This window comes from Nannospalax galili, unplaced genomic scaffold, assembly GCF_000622305.1.
Source record: "Nannospalax galili isolate Female #2095 unplaced genomic scaffold, S.galili_v1.0 scaffold639, whole genome shotgun sequence".
Lineage (NCBI taxonomy): Eukaryota > Metazoa > Chordata > Mammalia > Rodentia > Spalacidae > Nannospalax > Nannospalax galili.
This window is the reverse complement of record NW_008344644.1, coordinates 2,041,312-2,049,530: the sequence shown is the minus strand read 5'-3', so window position 1 is coordinate 2,049,530 and position 8,219 is coordinate 2,041,312. Positions and strand designations below refer to the sequence as shown.

The following is an 8,219-nucleotide window of genomic DNA, read 5'->3' as shown; positions in this document are numbered from 1 at the left end:
ATTAAGGCAAGGGATGCTCTAATATTTTACCAGTGTGTTTGTTTTGAAATTATTATTTTTTGTAAGCGAGATACAGAAACATCTCAAATATATACAATTTATGATTTTACATTTAAGGACATATGACTTTTATATATAAATATATAAAACAGAGACATACTGCTAGAGTGATACCCATCTTGTGATGTCAAAAGTGCCTTAATACTCCAATATATTTGTAAAATAGGAAATGCTCTTCACAAGTTGCTGCCACAACAATAAATCAGGATAAATAAGAAATAACTAGTAGAAAAAATAGGGTGTTGGATTGTTTAGTCAGTAATCTCAAGGAACCATGGCAGCATATAGTAGTATTTTCTACACTGGATACCCAGGCTCAGTTAGTGTTTTTTTTTTTCTTTCTTTCTTTTTTTCTTTTGGTTAGAAAGAAGACTTACTTATATACCTGGAATAATATTCAAAGAAAAGATAGATAAACCCAAATGACTCCAACCACAGTGGAAAGGCCTTAGAGTATGTGCTACTTGGCCATCTTGATCTCATTTGCAAACAAACCTAGACATCCATATATTAATTCCACAGAGGGCCTGTTCTCTTATATTGGAGCTGAACACTATCCATTGTATGAAATATATAAGCTACAAATCATATAAGACATGACAATTTTTTTAAGACGACAAGACATAAAGAAAGCTTTCGGTTGCAGTGTTCACTCTCCATGTGTTCCGTCTCACAACTTCCTAGTCATTCAAAGCATGTCTTCTTACACCTTGTTGTAAAGGCCCCATAAGTCTTCAGGAGATGTGATCCCACCTTCTTTAGAAGTCACTCTAATTTCATTCTTTTCAATTCAGGAATCTATTCATTCATGCAGAAATTTGACAGATAAGTGTGTGTTTCTATGTGTATATTTGACATAGAGAGTGCAAGTAAGAAACAATAGCTTATTTTGTAAACGAAGTCAGCAGAACTGGTGAAAACCTTCTTTAAACTCACTCATCAATGGTGGCATAAACACAGTAGACTTCAGTCTCTTGAGACTTCAAATTGAAGATGAAAACCTAAAATTCATGATTCATATCATAAACAGCTATGAGCATTTCAATAGCCTTGACTTAACCTTTATTTTAGTTTTGCCTGAATGTGACACTGAGTAGTTATGGTCTGTACATAAAAACACTTTTGGTAGCTGTCCTACTATCCTTTCTTCATACTTCCACTTTGTCATCAGGATAATGTATGTATTTTTATGAATATCCACCAAACTATAAATTTATGTATATTTCAAATATCAGAATATGGTCTCATGCAACCTAAGGAATTTAGCTCCTGTCTTCTGAGTTGTTCGAGATGCAAATGTTAAACAAAGAACTCAATGTGTAGTTTGTAGATTCAAAGTTCAGAAAAGAGTCCTGTGGCTATTTCCTATCAAATTCATTCTCATGAGAAAGTAGGGGCTATGCTGGGGAGCTTTAGTTTCAAGTTGACATACCTGGACAGAGGGATCCTCAACTTGGGAATTGCCTCCATTGGACTGCCCTGTGGCCACACCTGTTGGGTATTTTCTTGATTTGGGAATGATGTGGGAGGGCCCAGCCACTGTGGGTGGTGCCACCCCTGGGCAGGGGGGCCTGTGTTGTGTAAGAAAGCAGGTTGAGCACAGGCTAGGGGAGAACAGCAAATAAGCAGTGTTCCTCCATGGCCTGTGCTTCAGCTCCTGCCTCCAGGTTCTGCCCTGAGTTCCTACCTTGGGCTCTCCCAGTGATGAACTGTGACCCAGGGGATGTAAACTGAATAGAATAAAACCTTTCTTCCCCAAGTTTGTATTGGTCAGAGTGCTTGGCCATGGCAATGGATAAACAAATTAGACCATACCAGGACCACTCCATAACCATTGAGCACAAGCCAAGGGAAGAAATATGACTGGAGAAAAAGCAACAGAGGTAGTGAGCAACTCTGATAAGCATAAGAAGAAAGAGAGGCTCTGAGATGCTGCATCTTAAGAAGCTATAAGAGCACAAAGGCAGGTTGCTGCCCAGTGTGGACACTAAAAGTAATCCCCATTAACTTCTCTGTGATTACCTCCTAACTTCATTTGAACGGACTGATTTGTTCTTGGTAAGTGTTTGACTCCACTGAGAATAAGGATGAATCACTTATCTTTACCTTACCCACTTTCAAATTTTAAAATCTCTCTCTCCTCTCTCTCTCTCTCTCTCTCTCTCTCTCTCTCTCTCTCTCTCTCTCTCCATAAGAGAATAAGGGAAATCAAAATACACCTCTGCATATCTCTACATCTCTATTCTCACAGCCTGTTCAACATTTGCTTTCTATGTAATACCATGGTCCTAGTTCTCATCACTGTTGCTATGATAAAAGGCTCTGACAAAGAGTCTTAGAAAAGAAAAGGGTTTGTTTAGCTTACAGTTCCAGATTATAGTCCATTATTATGCGGAAGTCAAGGCAGGAACTTTAAACAACGGGTCCTATCACTTCCATACTCAAAGCTGAGGGAAACTAATGCATGCTCATTTACATGCTTGCTTCTCTGTGCTCAGTCGCATTTCCTGAATCTTGAACAGTTCAGGATCCCGACTAGGGAATGCTGATGTACACATCATTTAGTGTAATTAAGAAAATCAACCACAGGCATTTCCACAGCCAAGTCAATGTGGATAATCCCTTATTGCGACTTTTCTCAGGTGATTCTACATAGTGCCAAACTGACAATCAAAACTTACCATCACAACTACACTGTTGCAACTCATTGAGAACTCAGTATTAATTTATAAATTTGTGTATAGCAAAGGAATTACATTTTTTCCAAAAGGTAAAATTGTCAGATTATAAAACAAGAAATGTCAAATAAAGCACAACATCAGTTAACAATGAGTGGCACTGTGCTAACCATGGAACAGATAAAATGCAAACTAATAATATTCATAATCTGGCATAACCAGGAAGATTCATGGGATCACTTTCACAGATGTACACACTCATTTGATATTTTTAATAGCATTCTTTCACTTAGTTTGTTGATGAACACTCAAGTGGGTTGTGTTGTATTTTATCCCCAGTCATATTTATGGTCGTAGCTACACATTAAGTCAGTATAAAGTTTGGTCAACATTATTTCCCATGCCACAGTCACATCTATCTAAGCAAGGGAAACCTACAAATTCAGGTTTAGTGAGTCATTTAAATTATAACAAAGCTCCCCGAGTTAGTAGTCCCTTTATTTTGACACTAAGCTTCTAGAAAATATGAAGACCAAACCATTCTTCATATTTATCAACAGAATTTTATTTTTGCTTATCTTCATTCCCTAGTTCAAGTATAAATTGTATATTTTCTTATCCTGGGTTTGACAGAGTGCAGCTTTGTTACTGTTTGGGAATAGTGTGTGAATTCTCTATTTGTGCAGATGTTTATGTCTTGGCAATAGAAGGAGATAGTAGCTGGAGACTTTCAGACTTATTTGTGTTAGATAGAGTTCACTGATTTTTCTGTATGTTTAATTGTAATAATCACTGAAAATACACTAAAAATTTAAAGTAGCCATTATATTGAAACTACAATGTAGCTTTTCTAAACATTTTATGTACTTAGGTAGCTACTCTGCAATTATACATGATGGGCCATAATATGCCACAGGCTGGCTAACTCTTCCTAATAAGCATATTTTATGATTAATGCAATGAGCCCATATAAGCTGTACACACACAAATATGCACAACTTCCCTTCACCATTTTAATTTCTTGGTACTATTGTCACTCAGTAGTTGGTTTAACATTTTATGGAATAATTTCATATATAAAGTCTCATTTAAATAAAATGTACATATATGTTTCTTACTTAGAACCACTTAATTCTACTTTGGGAAAATGTCCTAATAAGTTCATTCTAGAGAACACATCAAACTCCTTAGCAATTCTATCTTAAGTGATGCTTCTGGTTTTTTCATGATGCATCCCATGGCTCTTCTGCTAGTTTTTTTCCAAGCTTGGCCTCTACACTGTTATTCTCTGTATTTATCCAAGCAGCCTGCCTACTTCAACGTAATGAAAGAGCTGTCACAAATTGCTACTGCCACCTATTAGTGGAAGCACAGAACTGCAAATCATGGTTATGCCTTTAAATAGCACCTTAGAAGTCAGAAAGGGGTAAAGGCCATCCAAGATTCACACTTGTTCTAATTTGTGTTTACAACTACTGGTTGATCTTTAGAAAATAATTCTTAATCCAAGTATTAAACTTAGCTCAGTGTTGTCATAAGTTCTGGAGACTTCTCTTATAACTTTGCAGGAATGGATCACTTGAGTATATTTACATAGTTTTGGTAAGTGTAATTATCTTACTATATAACTTGCCAAGATATAGTATCTGTATTCTGTAAATAAAAGCTATTAGATAATGATCAACCCCCAATTTTATTTTTCATATTGGACACTTTAGAAAATTTTGGACAAATCTAAGTGGAAATTTTATTTAAGATGATCTTGACTTGGAAATAAAAGTCCTTCAAAACATGTGAAGTTGTAATATTTTGACATGGAGCTGTGATGTCCAGATGGGCGACTGAAGTTTGGGTGAAAAAAATGGGATTAAAAAGCTAAACCACATTTTTTTCATAAACATCTTAAAATTCAAGATTACATTATAATACAAATTTTTAAAGCACACATTTGAAATGTGATGCAAAATTTAGTGTATAATACAATTGTCTATTCCTACAAAGGATAATATCTACAACCAAAAGTGTACAATTTGTTTTTATCAATATGTGATCATTTTAATGAATTCTACCTAAATTTATTCCTAAAAGATCCTTCAATTACATTACTTCTTGAGTATATAATTTAAATACAATTGTACTCAAATCACATTATATTTAATATTTTCACTGTTTGGATTCTATGTAATAATAAAATATCTGAAAACAAAGGGAATTTGATACCACGGATCTCTATAGAGTTCATTAAAAAACTAGATAGACCATATCACTTATAATAGTATAATCTTAGAAATCATTCATGTGATGGAAAAAGGAAAAATACAGTTTGGAAAATCATTCAGATTTCAGATTCCATTATTAAAAGTTAATGGGTTAGAGATTTTATGTAATGGCTTTATGGGCTCAGCATTGCTCTGTTTGTTAATGTCTGCAGTGTATATATTGTCACTTCAAAGGTCAGTCTGGTTGGCAGCTTTAGGAAGAAGAACTATAAATGAAGACTTTTTCAATGGCCCTCATTGATTTGACCAGAATTGAATCACAAGATGTGTTTTTGTCTTAATTTATTTTTATTTTTCATTATTTTTCTAGGACATACTTTCTTGAATTTTTTTTTAAAGACTACTTTTCACTATGTTAAATGCAGGACGCTGAATCAAAAGCCGAATTTAAAGACAATAAAATTATTTGTAAAGAATTTTAATGTTTCACACCCTGTTGTTTGCCAAAATTTGTCTACTTAACTATAAATATCAATATCAGATCTATATCTCATTTATAATAAAATATTTGCACTTACATATGAAGGCACATTTACGGGAATGACCGTGCACACATATTATGTATAAATATTCTTTGGGTAAAAAAAGAATTGCAGTACAGAAAAAAGTAAAATTTTTTAAGCTTCTTATGTATTAAATAATTTGTATGGCAGTCATAATACTTTGAGTAAAAGATAAAGCCACTTTTGAAAAATTTACTTTAGATTTTTTAATGAAAAGTCCTTAGTATCAGAGACATATGAGAAATTCTAGGTGGTAATTTCATTTATATAAAAACTAAACAACTTGATTCTGGGAGAAAAAAAAAAACTTCAGCAGATAAAAAAAAAAAAAAAAACAACACTTTAAGGTGCCTGCCCTTTATTTAAGTGCTATTTACCAAGTCCTCCATATGAAGGTAAGGTTAAAACCATTGATTTAACCTTTGGATTCACAGGACACCATCACACTGAGACTTGCATGTGTCTTTGATTTCTGGTAAATCTGAGGCACATAGTATCCTGGATAAAAACATTACATTGAGTGATGGAACATTTGTTATTTGTTTAAAACCACCAAAACTATTTTTTCTTGTGATTCACACAAGTTTTTCTGAAGATTTCATTGTGCTACACATTCCAAATCAAAGATCCTATGATATTCTACTATTTCATAAGAAAAGTAAAATTTGACTAATTTTGTAGAGGAAATAGTCAATTATGTGTCACCTTTTAAAAGGAGCATTTTAACATTTAGCTAGCCATTTTTCACACACCCAAAGAAGGCAAAAGCATCTCTGATTGAATGTTTCTGGAGGATAACTTCTATGTGACTGCTGAGATTTACAGAATTCTCACATTTTCTTCCCCCACAACGATTCTAAATCAGATTAGTTCAGAGGAGAAGCCAGCCTACCCTGTTCTTCTAACATTATCACTTCTCCAGATGGTTCTGAGCACACCTACTCATTTCCCTTTTCCTAGAAAGCAAGTGGTACCTTATTAGATATGTAAGTGCATCCCCTTCAAAGACTGCCTTTATCATTATACTTCTCTCTCTTTCTCATTTAACATTTCATGTCTCTTTCATCTACTATGAGGCAGGATGAGAAAAGTAGAAAGCAAACACAGTGATTGCTTGAAAATTCATCTTGGCAACCTGAGCAATGAGAGGGTTAATGGTGGAGCTTTGAAGACAAGTGACCATGGGAAATTAAGGTTGGCAGGGATTTAACTCTTCATGAGTCATGCTGCAATATTTTAAGAGTGATGCAGTGAATGTTTTAACTGTGTTTGACATCCAATTAAGCAGGGAAAAGTAGCTTTATCTCTTATAGTTTATAAGCAAAGTCCTGACAATTGGCTACCAGGCATGTGCTTTTGGCAGAACAAGTGTTCATACAGAAACAAAAAGGTAATGACAGACCAATAAAATGACAGAAGAAAAACTGCTGGGACCATGATTTTTCTCCTGCTTCTTGTTGTCCATTTAACAGTTTATTTTACCAAACTACCAAGTTCCTGGTATATCAGCAGAACTGTTTTGGAGCTGTGGAAGAGTTGTAGATTTAAAGGGAAACACAATAATTCTGATGGATGCCATTGTTTAAAATGTATGGTTTATAAAGACATTATATATATATATATATATATATATCCTATAGAATCTGCAACTTGCTCCATCAGACAAGTTAAAAGAATCTGTATATAACAAAGAAATGCTTCAATTAAATGCTATTCATGATTTGTATAGACACAACAGGTGCCTGTTCCACCATGGAGAATAATTATTAGTATGGAGATGAAATTCTTATTAAATAAGGAAGTATAAAAGATGTTTATTTTATAATTTGGAACTTAGATAAGAATCTTAAAGTCTAACAGATTTTTTAAATGCATTTATTTCAAACTTTTTAATTTCAAATAATAGCATGTAGCCATTTACATCCCTAAGAGTTAAAGTTGAATGTCAAACTTACAAGGAGTGTAAACTTGTTTAAAGTGGACTGTCAACCTAAGAATATCTTGACTGTATCCTCTCAAAGAGAGAAAATACTAAGCAAAGCCTAATGTAGATATAGATTACATGCAATGGAAATAATTTTGGGATAGTTACCATGTAGAGTATAGAAAAACAGGGTGTAAATACTTTAGATAGTTAACATATAGAAACATAGTAGAGTCTTAATGGACTGAATGGATGCTATATGATTTTTAATAATTTGTGTAATAGAATGCAATTGTTGGTTGATGCTTTAAATCTATTTTTGTGACTTAAAAATGCTATACTAAAATTCATTTTCCAATTCAAAGGCTTTTATACAATGTTAAATCCAAATAAACACACTAAATAAGTGTTTAATTTTCTCATCAAAGTGTGAAAATTATGTCTCTTTCTTACTTGGTATCTCTGCTCACAGAGATTTCAGAAAGAGATACTCCCTAATGTAGGAAAATTAAAAACATTTTTGATGTAGCAGTAATGAATAAAAGAGACACAGCTCTGGAAATCTTCGATACTCTTCTTTTGCTTTGTGGGCTAAAATATGTAGCATAATTGGAAGCCAGTCATTGCCCCACCCCCAATTCTACAGTTCTGGAAACCTGAGAATCCTAAGAAACCAACACATTGGGGAATTAAACAACTTGAATTGAAACAGTTTAATCTTAAACTCCATTTACTAACACTTGAGTTACATAAATACTAAACAAAAAGTTCATAT

General features: G+C 33.8%; 1 protein-coding gene across 11 annotated transcripts in view; it reads right to left on the bottom strand.

Moving 5' to 3' along the window:
- The window catches only part of Sema3a (semaphorin 3A), a 540,175-nt gene that overhangs the window by 231,622 nt on the left and 300,334 nt on the right, over positions 1-8,219 (bottom strand). The window lies entirely within an intron of this gene.